The sequence below is a fragment of the Anabrus simplex genome, chromosome 3, assembly GCF_040414725.1.
Source record: "Anabrus simplex isolate iqAnaSimp1 chromosome 3, ASM4041472v1, whole genome shotgun sequence".
NCBI classification, from domain to species: domain Eukaryota; kingdom Metazoa; phylum Arthropoda; class Insecta; order Orthoptera; family Tettigoniidae; genus Anabrus; species Anabrus simplex.
Genome location: NC_090267.1, coordinates 199,156,247 through 199,174,161, shown reverse-complemented (window position 1 = coordinate 199,174,161; position 17,915 = coordinate 199,156,247). Strand labels below are relative to the sequence as shown.

General features: G+C 39.1%; 1 protein-coding gene across 4 annotated transcripts in view; it reads right to left on the bottom strand.

Moving 5' to 3' along the window:
- LOC137498893 (UDP-glycosyltransferase UGT5-like) overlaps nucleotides 1-17,915 on the bottom strand; it is a 361,857-nt gene that overhangs the window by 149,466 nt on the left and 194,476 nt on the right. The window lies entirely within an intron of this gene.

Below are 17,915 nucleotides of genomic sequence, written 5' to 3'. Positions count from 1 at the left end.
TAAGATATGTAAGCTTTGATCGGTTGATGTTGGAGTCCTCACAGAGGGTAGTAGAGGACTTACTACAGTTATTTAAGTCGGGGCTAGAACGCTAGCAGTGGTGTTAATAACAGTTTATATACAGTATTTTAACAACCTTTTTGGCTTACAAATATATGCCTTCAAAATGTTACCGTTACGATTACCTTACCAACATGACGAAAACCTATCCTGTAGAGCTTTGTCCCCAACACCATCTTGTCTTAGCTGTCTCTGAAGATCAATATTTCGAGTGTGTTCTAAACAAAAGATTTTACTCTCTGAGTGATGTAAACATTACGGTAGGCTGCTAAATTCTGTAGAGTTCAAAAGTATAAGCTCGAAAGTTAAAAATTAAAAATTGAGTATTCCAGTCAGCAAAAACAAAACATGTAAAGGTCAACTCGGAGTTAAGTGCAGCAGGCCAAATCATCATCGAAGAGTTGATTATGAGCGTTAAGAAACAAACAGCCTGTCTCCCCCTCTACATCCCACTCTTAACTCTACCTCCGCCTGTACTTCCATCTCAGCTACCATCTCCACCTCCATCTTTGCCTCTACCTCCATCTCAGCTACATTCTCCATCTCAGCTACATCCTCCATCTCCGCCTTCACTCCCACCTTTACCAAGGTTCAGTACTCGGTCGGGTTGGGAAGTTAAGTGTTTGAATTGAACCCAAAGCGCCCAAAGAAAGCTCCCTAGCTCTGATAAGGCCCCGTAGTGCCCGAAAGAAGCACCCCTGAGAGCCTCATAGAAGCTGAAAGAAACTTCGTAGCACCCATATGAGCCCATAGCCACCGCAAATTCTAGCGTGACCTTACAGTATAAGCAAAAATAAAAATTGGCAACTCACACCACCTACCTCCACCCTAACCCAAAGGTGCTCATAAGATGCTCCGTAACACCTACAAGGTGTCTTATGGCACTCAAGCAGGACCGATAATGCCCATAGGAAGTTCTATAATGCCCAAAAGAGGTTTTATAATGTACAAAAGAAGTCCCATTGCACCGAAGAAAGTTCCTATAAATCAGAAAAGAAGCTCTGTTATACAGGTACTACAATGCCCGAAAGATGCCCCGTAGCACTCAAAGAAGTAACAAGTTGTGAGGTCCTAAGGTTGCTCTGAAGAGTTAGTCGCCCATAAGAGTAATGTATACGCATTAGACCTTGCGCCAGCTCCCTAGTCCCATGAGAAAATGTATAGTCGTCATCTTGTTCAGAGTTCCAAGTTCAACTCCGATTCCCTGAGGTCGCCCTACAGAGTTAGTCCTCTATAAGAAATGAATACGTATTTCCCCTTACACCACCTCCCTAGTCCCATAATAACAATGTATAGTCGCCACCTTGTACGAATTCCATGCTCAGTTACGAGCCCCTGAGGTCGCCTTACAAGGTTAGTCCTATGTAAGCAATGCAAAACATATTAGCCCTTACACTACCCTCTAATCCCATGAGAACAATGTATAGTTGTCATCTTGTTCCAAGCTCAGCTCCGAGTTCCTGAAGTAGCTCTCCAGCAATGAATATGTATTAGACGTTACACCAGATCCCTAGTCTCATAATAACAATGTATGATCGCCTTCTTGTCCAGAATTCCAAGCTCACCTCCGAGGTACTGAGGTCACCAGCCCGAGTTAGTCCTACATGAACAACGTAAAATTATTAGCCCTTACACCACCTACCTAGTCCCATAAGAACAATGCATAGTAGTCATTTTGTGGAGAATTCCACGGTCAGCTCCGAGGACCTGAGATCGCCCTCCTGAGCTAGTCCTATATAAAAATGCATACGTATTAGCTCTTATACCACCTCCCTAATCCCATAAGTCATATGTTGTTCAGAATTCTAAGCTATGTTCTGAGAGCCTGAGCTCACCCTCCAGAGTTAGTCCTGTATAAACAATGCATACGTATTTGCCCTTACACCATCTTTTTAATCCCATGAGAACAATGTATAGTTGTCATCTTGTTCAGAATGTCAAGCTTAGCTCCAAAGTCCTGAGGTAATCCTCCATCAATACATACGTATTTACACCTCACCACCTCCCTAGATTCATAAGAACAATGCATATTTGCCATCTTGTTCAGAATTCGAAGCTCAGTTCCGAGGCCATGAAGTAGCCTTCCAGAATTAGTCCTATATAAACAATGTATACGTATTAGCCCTTACGTCACCTCCATAGTCTCATAAAAGCGATGTATAAGTACCATCTTGTTCAGAATTCCAAGCTCAGCTTCAAGCCTCTGAGGTCGCCCTGAAACCTTCCCCATCAGAACCATTATAGCTGTCATGTTGTCTAGTAATGTTAAATATGTAAGGTTAAATTTGCACTCTTATGGCCATCGAACTTCGATCATAAGGTGGCAAACCTGTAAGGATAAGACTGGAGCCGAATCCAAGCCTGTAAGGAGCTTGTACACGTAGATAGTGCTAGCTAATGAGGTTAAGCACGCACTCTTAACCGGCACAACAAAATAACCACTCCCAATTCTCAAATCGCTGCGACAAGAATTTCAAATTTCCTACACTGTGACGTCAGCCTAACAGCAAATCAGAAGCCAGAACGCTGGCCACGTGACACGCTCAACATCCAATCAGCGCTTGGATTAGTACACTTGGTTACTTTAATAAATGGATACATTTTATATCCGTGCATGTTGTTCCTCGAGGTGCATTTGGTATAACCATAAATTTCTTCCACGTCGTAGAAGGTTGCTGGGGCTGATCCAAACAGCTCAATTGTGCTGTATAGAGAATTAATGTTATTGCGGTCTGAGTGGTTCAAACGATGGAAGCACTAGCCTTCTGAGCCCAAGATGGTCGGTCCGATTCCGGCTCATTCTGGTGGTATTTGAAGGTGCTCAACTATACCGCGGTGGGGAGGTTTTCGCCTCCCAATGAAGCAGATAGCCGAGCCGCAGGTGCAACCATATTAGATGGTATCTGTCCAGAGACCAGACTAACGAATGGTTCATCAAAAGGGGCGTAGCAGGCTTTCGGAAGTTACAAGGGCGGCAGTCAAGATGATTGACTGATATGGCCTTGTAATTATACTCAACATGGCTTAGGTGTGTTGATACTGCTGCAGGCTGAAAACAACAGGGAACTACAGCCGTAACTAACTCCTGAGGAAGTACAGTTCTCTCTGTATGAATGATGTACTGATATGGCTTCCTCCAGGGTAAAATATTCCGGAGGTAAAATAGTCCCCCATCCGGAGGGGGCGAACATCAGGAAGATATATACTAATAATTTGCGAGTCGGAGCGTGGAATGTTAGAAGTTTGAATCGTTGTGGTAGGTTAGAGAATCTGAAAAGGGAGGTGGATAGACTAAAGTTAGATGTAGTTGGTATAAGTGAAGTACGTTGGCAGGAAGAGCAGGATTTTTGATAAGGCGACTACAGAATTATCAACACAAAATCAAACCGAGGAAATGTAGGAATTGGTTTAATAACGAATAAGGAAATAGGACAGCGGGCAAGCTACTGTGGCCAGCATAGTGAAAGGATTATTGTTGTCAAGATAGACACCAAACCAATGACCACTACAATAGTGCAGGTCTATATGCCTACTAGTTCAGCAGATGATGAAGAAATCGAAAGTATATATGAAGAGATAGAAGATTTAATACAATATGGAAAAGGTGACGAGAATCTGATTGTAATGGGAGTCTGGAATTCAGTGATAGGTCAAGGAAGAGGAGGTAATACAGTAGGAGAATCCGGATTGGACAAAGGAACGAAAGAAGAAGTCGGCTGGCTGAATTCTGTACCAATCACAATTTAGTCCTTGCTATTACTTGGTTCAAACACCACAAACGACTGCTATACACATGGACGAGATCGGGAGACACTGGAAGATATCAAATAGACTTCATTATGATTAGGCAGAGATTCTGAAACCTGGTGTTGGATTGCAAAAGTTTCGCAGGAGCAGACATCGAATCTGAATACAACTTGTTTGTCATGAAATCCTATCTGAAGTCGAAGAAATTGAAGAATGGAAGGAATCCAGTGAGATTGATTTAGACAAGTTGAAGGAAAAGAGTGTGAAGGATTGTTTCAAGGAACATGTTGCACAAGGACTAAATGGAAAGGCTGAAGGAAACACAGTCGAAGAGGAATGGACACTCATGAAGAATAAGGTCAGTAGGGCAGTTGAAGAGATGTTAGGAAGAAAGGAAAGATCAACAAAGAGTCAGTGGATAACAAAAGAGATACTACACCTGATCTATGAACGAAGAAAATACAAGAATGCAAAAAATGAAGGAGCCAGAAAAGAATACAGGCGATTAAGTAATGAAGTGGATTGGAAGTGCAGGACAGCTAAGGAAGAATTGAATTTGAATTGAATTTGAATTTATTGATCATGATTTACATGCCACTGAGACTGAAAAGCCCCTTTATGCAGCGTCTTCTTATAATACAATGCAGATTTATGAAAACAGTAACTACATTTTTATAATATTAAAGTATTAAACTAAACAAGAAACTTAATAAAAATGAAAATACAGATACCAAATCCAGTAAGGTTAAGACATACATTATATAATAAGTAAGAAAGTAAATCATTAAGCCCTTCTGTTATTTTGGACTACATGGGTTTAAAGAATATAAAGCTAAAGCAGAGAAACAATTTTCTTCGAAATATACATATTCCTGATTGTTCGACACAAGAATGCCTGATCTCAGCCTCTTGCGTACTCCTCCAGAAAGATAGATGTTAAGAACTGCTTTAGTTGGGTACAGTTAGTGTTACTTGCGAAACGGTGAAGATTAAAGACGTTAAAGATACGTGATGCAGTGCAAACAAAGGATTTGTTAAATTTAGTGGTACGATGAAGGGGAATTTGAAGGGTATGGCTGAAGGAGAAATGCAAGGATGTTGAAAGTTGTGTGGTCCTATTAAAGGTGGATGTTGCATACAGAAAAATCAATGAAACTTTTGGAGAAAGGAAAACTAGATACACGAATATTAAGAGCTCGGGTAGAAAACCACTTCTAGGGAAATGAGACAAGGCAGAAGGATGGCAGGAACATATCCAACAGTTGTATCAAGTTAAGGACGTAGATGTCATGGTTCTGCAACAAAAGAGCCTGTTGATACTGATGAAATGGGAGGCACAATTTTGAGGTCAGAATTCGACAGAGCTTTGAGAGACCTAAATAGGAACTAAATACCTGGAATTGATGATGTTTCCTCTGAATTACTGATTGCTTTAGGAGAAACCAGCATGGCGAGGTTATTCCATTTAGTGTGCAAGATGTATGCGGCAGGAGAAGTGCCATCCGATTTTTGGCACAATGTTGTTATACCTATTCCCAAGCAAGCCGGTGCTGACAACTGTGAAAACTACCACATCATTAGTTTTGTATCTCACGCTTGAAAATTTCTAACACGTATTATTTACAGAAGAATGGAAAGACAAATTGAAACTGAGTTGGGAGAAGATCACTTTGGCTTCAGAAGAAATGTAGGAATACGTGAAGCAATCCTGACTTTACGTCTGATCTTAAAGAATCGAATTAAGAAGGTAAAGCCTACGTACGTGGCGTTCATAAATCTAGAAAAGGCATTTGACAATGTTGATTGGACCAAGCTATTTGAGATTCTGAAGCTGATCGGGATCAGTTACCGAGATAGAAGAATTATCTACATTCTACATAAAAATCAGTCTGCAGTGATAAGAATCGGGGGCTATGAAAAAGGAGCAGCAATCCAGAAACGGGTGAGGCAAGGCTGTAGTTCCCCCCCCCCCCCGCTTTTTCAATGTTTATATAGAACAGGCAGAAAGGGAAAAGAAAGAAGAATTTGGAAAGGGAATCACAATCCAAGGAAAGGAAATCAAAACCTCGAGATTTGCAGATGATATTATTTTATTTGAGACTCCAGTAGATCTGGGGAAGTTGCTGAATGGTATGGATGGAGTCTTGACTGCGGAGTACGAGATGAAAATAAGTCCAAAACAAAAGTAATGGAGTGCAGTCGTATGAAGTCAGGTGATGCAGGAAATATTAATAAATATTGTTACTTGGGTAGTAAAATAACTAACAATGACAGAAGTAAGGAAGACATAAAATGCAGGCTAGCACAAGCAGAAAGGCCTTCGTTAAGAAAATAAATTTGCTCACTTCGAACATGCTATTCCTGAAGACACTGATGATCCCAAAGCTTTTGATTTTGATCATTTGCCTTATGATCAGGCCAACAGCCTCAAGAATCTTTGCGATAAATATACAGATGTATTTAGTGACAAGTTAGGTGTAATTAATGTTTTAGAGTACACAATTGAAGTGACCCGCAACATTCCTCTTCGTCCTCCTCCGTACCGCCTGCCTCCACCTAAAATGAAAGCCTTTAAGGCCATTATTGACCAAATGCTTGCTGACGGTGTAATACGTCACTCCAAATCTGCTTATTATTCTCCCATGTTTCTTGTCCCTAAACCGCCTGGTCGTTGAATATCGATTGTTGAACAGGATATTTGACCTTAAGTCTGTTTCCCTTCCCGATCTTCACTCTTGTCTTCCTTGGTTTGCTAATGCCAAAATTCTTACAACTTTAGATTTGAATCAGGCATATTATTAGATACATCTTGCTGAGGAATCTAAGTACTGCTTTGCCACTGACTGAAACTCTATGAATTTGAAAGACTACCGTTCGTGATAAGTAACGGAGTAACTGTCCTTACCCGTCTACTAGATATCACCGATCGTAACATACGGCATACATTTAATTTGGACACACCTTACATCGAGAGACCTCGAAACATTAGATCGTGTAAAAGCCAGTTTCTTGTAAAGGACACTAACCGTCTCAAAATTGACTACTACAAGGTTAGTTTATGAACTTACAAAGGAAACTTTCTTCATCGAGGATCTTAAATTAAGATTGCATCTACCAACAACCAAAGCTTCAGAAATATACCTAAATGATAGGAAGGAGAAAAGGGCAAATATCTGGGAGGAATTTTATTGCACCGACGCAATGATAAATAAGGAATGGACTCAAACCAACTACGCCCTTAGACACACAGTGACTGGGTTTACTGTGCATGGATTTCATCATCGTATATGTAAAATAAAGTCCTTTCACTCACCGGATGAACACTGCTTTTGTGAACTTTGTGGTACACAATGTGGGAGATATTACCTACAGGACTGCTTGAAATGGACAAAATCTATAGTGAGATATAGGGAAGAAAATTAATTTGTATATGTATTTATTGGCCATTGGCTGCAATAAATCTATTAATTATTAAAACTCATACTGTAAGTAGTGCTGCAGACAATGTTATTTGTAAGTTAGTCCCCAGGTTTCGAGGTCCCTGCGCAATATGTATTGGTGAGTTATCCTGAAAGGAAGAGGATCAGTAGAGTGCATTTATTTCAGATGAAGGTAACCTAGTTATTGGTATTGGTGGTGTGAATTCCATTATCTGTGACCATTTATATCTTAGTTGTAAGAAATATCTATATTAATTAAATGGCTGGCGAGCCCACATAGGTGTTGTCCCTGTGTTTATAAACCTTTGTGTGTGTTTAGTATCAGTAAGTTAAGGAATAGGAATTGTAATTGCAATTAGTGATTATATTAGGTATCATCTTCAGGTATTTTGTAATATAATGGGATTTTCTGTGTTAATTATTAGGTCAGGGAAGACTGTATTTTAATGGTCACTACTTAGTAAACTGTAACTGTAACTTTGAGGTTCTGGGGTAAACTCCTGTAGATTTTCATGTTCTATTGTTGGTCCTTTTTTCTAAATTAATAAAATAATGTTCACCATGGGTTTAACGGTATCGCGAGTATGGTAGGGAGTCTCTGAAAGGAGCACATACTGAAACAACCGGTTGGGTGATGCTTGCTTCCTTATTGTAACAATAAAAAACCTTGGATATCATAGTTTGTCTTCGTCAAAACACTTTAAAATTGTTGGATGCTGGCCTTGTCTTGTCTGTTCTATTCCGCTTTTATGCTGCGTATCTGTTGTGTTGCAGTTGTTGCAAATTTTACGATCATCTTTGGACATACTATTATGCTCGCCTGGATGCTGCACTATACTCCTTGGTCGCAACGGTCCAATAATTGGATCGGAGCTGACGGAATGTTCTTGCATTTACATGGTTGGACTCAACGTGTATGGGGAGTCTGCTGGCATACGGCTGGTGTCAACAGCTACATAAAGGAAAGGAAAGTAAATGGATGCATATTGACGTTGCTAGAGTGAATGGCATCAAAATTCAATCAATCAATACTGATATGCATTTAGGGCAGTCGCCCAGGTGGCAGATTCCCTATCTGTTGTTTTCCTAGCCTTTTCTTAAATGATTTAAAGAAATTGAAAATTCATTGAACATCACCCTTTGTAAGTTATTCCAATCTTTAACCCCCGTCAATATAAACGAATATTTTCCCAATTAGTCCTCTTGAATTACAACTTTATATTCTTATTGCGATCTTTACTACTTTAAAAGACACAACACAAACATTTTTGTCTACTAATGTCATTCCACGCCATCTCTCCGCTGACAGCTCGGAACATACCACTTAGTTCAGCAGCTCGTCTTCTTTCTCCCAAGTCTTCCCAGCCTAAACTTTGCAACACTTTTGTCGGAAATCATCCAGAAAAAACTTGAGCTGCTTTTCTTTGGATTTTTCCAGTTTATGGATCAAGTAATCCTGGTGAGGGCCCCATACACTGGAACGATAACCTAGTTCGAGTCTTACTAGAGACTTATATGCCCTCTACTTTACATCCTTACAACAAACCCTAAACACCCTCAAACAATGTCCAAAGATCTCTACCCTTTATTTACAATTCCATTTATGTGATTACCCCACTGAAGATCTTTCCTTATTTTAACACCTAGGTACTTACAGTGATCCCCATAAGGAACGTTCACCCCATCAACGCAGTAATTAAAACTGAGAGGACTTTTCCTATTTGTGAAACTCACAATCTGGATTTTAACCCCGTTTATAATCATAACATTGCCTGCTGTCCGTCTCACAACATAGTCGAGGTCATTTTGCAGTTCCTCACAATCTTGTAATTTATTTATTTATTTATTTATTACTCTATACAGAATAACATCATCTGCAGAAAGCCGTATATCTGAATCCACCTGCTTACTCATATCATTTATATATAAATATAAGAAAACATAAATGTCCAATAATACTGTCTTGAGGAAATCCCCCCTTCATTATTACAGGGTCAGATAAAACTTCACCTACTCCTCTAAGATCTATTTCTAGAAATATAGCCACCCATTCAGTCACTCTTTTGTCTAGTCCAATTGCACTCATTTTTGTCCAGTAGCCTTCCATGATCCACCCTAAATATATCTGCTATTCCTTGCTGGAACCTTACAGGCTGAGCTTCAGTGGAATAACCTCTCCTAAACCCGGTCTACCTTCTGATGAACCAATCATTTATTTCGAAAACATGTCTAATATTGTACCGGTAACGGCGGTACAAACTAAGTCCCCGTCATAGAAATTTTAAAACTTACGTGTTGCGCTCCGGGCCGCTTACGAAGGACTGACTGGACGGCGAGCAACAGCTGTGCGCGTGTGACGTAGTGAGCGGGTGACGTCACAGCATGCCTCGCCGCACTACAGAGCCTAGACTGATGTAGAATGTTCTTCGAGTTTCGACGGGTAATAACTTTTCCCACGGTAATAATTGAACAAATTGAACAACATCACCATATAACTTGATCCCTTAGCTATGTTCCTGCTGAATTTCACGTGAGGGACGATAAAGTTATGGAACAAGGGGTGGAGGCCCGGATCAGATATAAATACGTACTGCTTCGCTCAGCAGACCAGTGTGTGTTCCAGCATGTTAGAGTGTGCTGCAGTGCGCTGCAGTGTGTTACAGCATGTTGCCAGAGTGTGATGCCAGTGTGTGGCCGGAGTATCTATGTGCACGCTAGACTGTAGTGTTCGCACAGTCGGTTCGCGGGCACCGTGATCGAGCGTGAAGCCGCTATTAAGTTTCAAGTCCGTGGACTTTAACCTAATCGTGTTGAATATGGACTTATGCAGATTTCTTTATACTGTGACAACTTTTTACTCCAATAGGACGTGAGATGAATTGTGTATCGTCTGGACATTATCTATTGACTGTTACTCTATACGAGTGTCTAAGACTCGCAAACGTTTTCGAGTGCTCGAAATTGAAGTTTTATGCTATAGACAGCACTTAGAACTGATTGCTCCTTACCGAGTACTAAATACTTCGAGTTATAAGACTGTGTTTGAATCCAAATTTAATTTACCATTCCATGAACTGTGTCAATATTTTAGGTCATGAACTGTGAACTGTGCATGTGTGAACAGTGCATTTCAATTCTAATAAACAGCACATTTCAATTCTGCGAACATTCAGTTTACGAACAGTCGAACCAAGGACTGTCAATACTCGATTAATTTCGTCTTTTGATTTCATGTTATTTTCAATACGTGAATGAGTTTTAATTCACGAGTGGAACATCTTTATTTTCAATGAATTATGTTGAACAGTGCTTCAAAGAACTGTCATGCGGCATTACCTTACGTTGTACCAAGTGCCACAAACTTTAAGTGACTCTGTTAAACTCGACGATAAGTTTCGAGTGGACTTTTATTTTATGAGTATTAACTTACATGCTTATTCGAGTCTAGTGGCATTCTTTCACTTAACACGGGACAAAATTGAGTGACATTTCACCGTGTGATAAAGATACATTTTGTGTTTGAACTTCGTTAAAACCATTTATAAACGTTCCTCTCATCTGTGCAGAAGCAGCCTTTACATTAACTCGCCCCAGGGCTTAACGATGTTCATTCATGTTCACCATTCACAAGGACTACCTCAACGCCATTCATTAACGTCGCATGGATCTTCAAGACATCGAATGGATTTTCTAGAACTTCCATCGGGGGACGAATGGTGGTTCGCTGATATGGAAAATGGAGCTGCCGGAATCCAAGGACATCGCCAGCAATAGGACGAGGAACATTTTCTACTGTATCCGCTGTACAGAGGTGACATTACTTTCAATTTCTTAATAAACTCTGGATTTTTTTTAAAGATTTATTTAAACAAACCCTCTCCCTCTGTATGCACTTCAACGAATGGTACACGCCCTGCGTTTCATCTCTACCGAAGTACCACATTTACTGTTACAATATAATAAGAAAGAATGCCTTCCCAAAGCTTACAGGCTACGTATGTCAGACTTACTGGCCTTTAATTTTCAGCTTTACGTCTATCACCCTTTCCTTTATACACAGGAGCTACTAGAGTAACTCACCATTCATTTGGTATAGCTCCTTCATGGTGAATAGTCGTACAAGTACTTCAGATATGGTACTATATCCCAACTCATTGTCTTTAGTATATTCCTATATATCTTAACAATTCCAGTCGCTTTTCTAGTTTTCAACTTTTCTACCTTATTGTAAATCTCGTTCTTATCATTTGCAAATTTTAATACTTCTTTAGCAATAGTGACCTCATCTATATGGGCATTACCATTACAACCAACAATCTTTGCATACTGTTGACTGAATTCTTCTGTGTCACATGCACTCTACCCTTGTTCACTAATGAAATGAAATGTCGTATGGCTTTTAGTGCCGGGATATCCCAGGACGGGCTCGGCTCGCCAGGTGCAGGTCTTTCTATTCGACGCCTTTAGGCGGCCTGCGCGTCGTGATGAAGATGAAATGATGATGAAGACAACACATACACCCAGCCCCCGGGCCATTGGAATCAACCAATTAAGGTTAAAATCCCCGACCCGGCCGAGAATCGAACCCGGGACCCTCTGAACCGAAGGCCAGTACGCTGACCGTTCAGCCAACGAGTCGGACTTCACTAATGATTCCTGGAATATCCTTCTTGGAATCTGTTTCTGACTTAAAGTACATATACATATCCTTCCATTTTTCACTGGAATTTGTGTGACTGTCAATTATGCTTGCCATCGTGCTAGCCTTAGCTGACTTCTTTGACAGATTCAGTTTCCTAGTAAGTTCCTTCAATTTCTCATAACATCCGCCACCATTCCTAACACTATTTCTTTCCAATCTGAACCTCCTTCTTAGTCTCTTTATTTCTCTATTATAATGATTTAGGTCTTTACTATTCCTTACCACGTTTAAAGGTAAAAACCTGATTTCACATTCCTCAACAATTGCTTTAAACCCATCTCAAAGTCTGTTTACCTTTTTAATTATCGTTTACCACTGATCATAGTTACCGGTACATTTTAATAACTCCCTCATGCCTGCTTTATCAGTCATATGGTACTGCCTAATAATACCACTCTTAATACCATCCTTTCTATCACATTTATTTTTAACTACTACAAAAGAGCTTCATGATCACTAATACCATCTGTTAATTTGGTTGTTCTATAGAGCTCATCTGGTTTTACAAGTACCGAGTCCAGGATATTCTTCCCTCTATTTGGTTCCATCACTTTCTGAATCAGTTGTCCTTCCCATATTAACTTATTTACCGTTTGTTGGTCATGCCTCCTGTCGTTCGCATTGTCTTCCCAATTTACATTTGGTAAATTGAGATCTCCTGTTACAATCACATTCCTTTCCATGTCGCTTCCCACATAGCTGATTATCTTATCAAATAATTCTGAATCAGCTTCAGTACTCCCCTTTCGTGGTCTATACACTCCAAAGACATCAAGTTGTCTATTATATTTCGAAATTAGCCTTACACCTAAAATTTCATATTCATCATCTTAACTTTTTCGTAGCTTACAAATTCTTCTTTCACCAGAATGAATACTCCATCTCCTCCCATTCCTATTCTATCTCTACTATACATACTCCACTTCCATGACAAAATTTCTGCATCCATTATATCATTTCTCAGCCATGATTCTACTCCTATTACAATATCTAATAAGTATATATCTAGTAAATTACTTAATTCTATTTCTTTCTTTACAATACTTCTACATTTCAACACTAACATTTTATGTCATCCCTACTTGACTTCCAGATCCCTGTACCCGTATCACTGCTCCCTAGAACACTCCTTAAACCTCACCCGCGCTGCATTTACCAGAACCCACACATCTCCAGCTATGTTGGTACTTATACCTGCTTGCCTTACGTTGTTGGTACCAACCTGAAACACTACCACCTTCTACTTCCCCTCCTCCTTCTCTTCTACTTTCCTCAATATCTGCCTCAACATAATCCTTGGATAACACTCTACCCTGGTTTCCTTTCCTCCACACACTTTCCCCAAATATCTATCCCCTATAACCAGAGTCTCAACTCTACCCCTACCCACCTCATTTTATCCCCACCCCTTCCTGGTCAGTCTTGTCTTTCCTGACAGCTGCAGAAGCTACTTCCTCCTCCATTTTCTCCCTCCCATGGCCCTGTTCCATCTGTCTTTTCCTATCCTTCACTCTACATTTCCTACCTTTTCCCTCCCTCCTAATTCCACACATCTCATCTGCAGTTCCCTGTTCCTCACCTTCCCTGTGTTGTTCTACCTGCAATGACTCGTACCGATTTCTCACAGACACCTGTATTGAATTCTGGCCTTGAATAGAGCCCTTAGCCTGCAATCTCCTTCCCCTTAAAACATTAGATCACCTGTTTTCTACCATTCCCCACTTTCGTTCCCGTCCCTCTTTTACACCTACTGTATCCCGTACATTGTTTGAGGGAGGCCTACCGTCCTTCTGGGCATAATTATCTCCCTCAAACCCCCTAATTCCTCCCTCATACTCCTTAATGCCTGGCCACTCCCACAATTCCTACACTTGCAGTCTTTTTTTTTTTTTTTTTTTTTTTTTTTTTGCAAGTTGCTTTACGTCGCACCGACACAGATAGGTCTTGTGGCGACGATGGGACAGGAAAGGGCTAGGAATGGGAAGGAAGCTGCCGTGGCCTTAATTTAGGGTACAGCCCCAGCATTTGCCTGGTGTGAAAATGGGAAACCACGGAAAACCATCTTCAGGGCTGCCGACAGTGGGGTTCGAACCCACTGTCTCCTGAATACTGGATACTGGCCGCACTTAAGCGACTGCAGCTATCGAGCTCGGTAACTTGCATTCCTTAGTCATTCTTTATGGAAAATTGAAAATAGATGGAAAAATAAAGTAACTTTCATGTGCAAAATGAAATGAAAGGGAAGTAATATTGTCTAGTATAGTACGCAAAAATCAGACGACAGTAATGTAGTTAATATACTACTACACTACAATACTACTTAGTCGTACTCTATATTATCCTACAACACCCTAACAAGATAAAAACTGCCGTTAATGCCTGCATACCGAAAGGAATGCCCAATAACTGCAGAATTCTAAACTGCAATTAAGCCTATCCTAATTACAACAACAGAGTTCTAGTAAGAGAGTTTCTACTGATACTTCTACTATACTACACAAATACTTTATAATAATAGAATAACCTCATTAATTTCTAACAAGACATTTCTCATATACGACAGTGTACTACAATAATTTTAAGCTGCATTCAGACGTTTCTCAATTACAATATGTTACTACTAAGCACAAACAGAAATGAAAATTGCACTTTTGAAATTTGCAAGAGCTACTTAAAGATTACCAACAAAGCTAAATGCACAGGCTGATTATTAATAGTACTATTTTACCTTACTATGCTCTAATGGATACACACACAAAGGTACACACGAATATAGCAGGCAAGATACTGTACTATATATATACACCGTATCTACACTACAATTCTCAACTGAAATGTGCTTATATGACTTTTACAGCTGGTGAATGACTATTATTTTCCCTACTACGCGGAACGGAGAATAAAAGTTCCCTTAAATGTCGAAAAATAAGAGGATGTCTACAATAATTTCTGTCAAAACTACGCCGGGGGCTTGGACTACAATATTAATAGGATATAGGAATTTGATTATTAACTTTTACTCGATGCATAAAGGAAGGTCCAAAGTACAAGGGAAGGAACATAACCGATAGTACCAAATTATTTGATATATTAATTTTTCTTCAATTTTTAGATTGCTTTTGGCCTACAAATTAGACTACAAATTATCAGAATACAGTAATCAGCTGATTTTTGTATTTGTTTACACAAGTGCAAAGTGCATGTACTCTTTGATCTTGTCGGAGTGCAACATTCGTCAACAAAACTGTTGAGTAATTATCCAGTAAAATACAGTGTATTCTCTTAACTTCTTTTTAAATCGAAATTTACAGGCGTATCGTGTTATTTAATTGAATAAATTGTTAACTTCGTGATCTTTTGAACGGATATCTATACGAAATACCGGAAAATTTGCGTAAGTTACAACTCATATGATAATCTGCCTTTGATTTTTAAATATATTATTGAAAAAATGTAAATATTATTACATAAAGTATTTGCTAAACCTAAATTAGAAACAAGGTACACCTAGCTAGCCTACTCAACCTAGAAACCTACTCTAGTGAACACCAACTGAATTACTTGTTATAAAATTAAAATAAATATCACTTCTCCCAATTTCTACCAACTCGCACTAAACACCAATATATATATGGCACCAAATGGATCACACACACACAAAATTAAACAATTTCAATAGGTTTTAACTATTTTATCACTACAGTAATGCAAGACCACTCTCAACAGCCGATCATTCACGAGCGCAATCGAGGCAAACCCTTCAATTAACCTGAATTTTTTTGTCAGTTATCGAACATAGCTGGAGTTTGTGAGGTGGTGGATGTGGCGGTATAAAGACAGCAGTGGGAATATATTGATACATCTTAATTTAATATTACTTCTGTTGATAAGATGTTATTCCATTTGGAATTTTGGATCATTTTAAATTCTGTTTTAGAAACTCTTACGTATTGTATAAAAATTATCATTTATTATTTAATATTTTCGTTTCTTGTACCTACATGCGCAGTTCTGGAAGCGCGTTTCCTGTTGCGTAAACGAAGATTATTCTCGAACATTTATTATTACTGTGTCAGCAAGGACGAAGAGACTGTTGATTGAAGAAAATAAGAGCTAATATCATTAGTGAATTTGAAAGTCGAAGGGAAATTCTACATTCTGATTGGTTCTCTTTGGTGGTTGCACCAATTCCTGTTTCTCGCTCTTACATTGCTCCTTTGAAGGAGCATTATAGGATCTGTGTCTTTGATCATTTGACCATCTTAGTGAGCGGACGTGTTCCTCCTTGTGTCCCCTCGTGGGAAAACCCGGCGCAGCGTAAGCACTGGTTCTATTTTTATTTCGGTTTATAACTTAATTTAAATGTAATAATTTATTTTTTTTTTGCGCGAGAGGAGTATATCCTCGAGTCTTACGTTCACCGCTAAATTTTTTGAAATGACTTAGCTTTTCAGCTAAGATGTAGTACCTCTTTAACTTTGTAACTTGTAATTATCCCTCAGGTTTTGCCTCCCCATATTTCTGTGTCACCTTACATAAGTACTGAAAATCTGTGCTCATTACCTGAAGTGTTTTGGGTAGTGATGCAATGTTTCTGTATCTCTGTGTTTGGTCTTATTTCTACTTTGTGTAGATGGGGATTAGCCCTCATTTTATCATAATGTATTGTTGGATAATTTCCTTTCAATTCAAATTAAGTGATTCAATTCCTTTTAACGTAATGCGCATGTTTACAGGCATGCTGAACAACCTTTTAATTTCCCTTTATAAAGATCTTTATATTTGATTTTTTGATTTGTTTCGTTTCGTTTTGAATATTTGATTTGTTTCCCATTGAAATAAATGTGTGTGATCCAAGGGCAATTACCCTCTATGTTTTCTTCTTCGCAAAATGCTACGTTCCTTTACCTTTCAGGGTTCCATGCCGTTTTCAACATCAATTCTGTAGTTGTCATGTTTCCTGGCATGTTTGTTTACTTAAGTGCTGCGATGTTTTGTTGAACCTTAAATGTCCTTTCATTGTGTTTAAATTTCATTATTATTATTATTATTTTTATTATTATTATTATTATTTATTTATTTATTTATTTATTTATTTATTTATTTATTTGTATAATCAAGCAAGTCACGGTTACACATCCAACCCCACTCTTCCAATTAATCTACAGAATAACCTTCCAACTACAGACCACCCAGCCCTCCAGATTCAATCTGCCGGTCTCTGCGACCCTGGTCAGGTCCCCGGGCACACGGAAGTAACCACCTCACCACGACTTAGGTAAACACCCATGTATATCGCTGCCGGCCTTCTAAAATGATATCGTTAACGTTCAGGTATTGCCTGGTTGGCTAATTTTGATGCAATTTTCCACACTACCCTCTCCCATGTCTTTGAGAGATCAATAAGTACCTGTAATGTAATGCCTGCTGCATTCTACGTCTTTGACCGGTTAATGTTTCATTTCTCTAGACCATTACCCACTCATCAACCCTTCTAAGAAGCCTTTGGCTTATACCGGGAGCCATCTAGTCACCGTATTCAGTAGATTTATCGGCTAAGATTCTCCCTAATAATAATAATAATAATAATAATAATAATAATAATAATAATAATAATTCCTATCAAGTAACACAAAAGTAAAATACTACAAACATAGACACTGGGTATGGAATTTACGACAAGGCTTTCCAGTTTCGAAAACAGAGTTGTGGAAATTCTTTTGGTCCTTTCACTGGAAGCGGTACTTCGATAGTAATAACTTTGTAAGAGTCCTGTGACTACATTGTTTAGTATATAGATATTCATCGCCGAGATGAAACGCTTATGAGAAAGCGTTAGCAGTTAAACCGTCACGTAGTAAGAGGATGATCTCGAATTGGATGGATCCAGTAAATGCAATCTGATTTGGAATCGGTTATTGGCAGAGTGTCGGCGTCTCTTAAAATTTAGTGCGATATAGCAATTG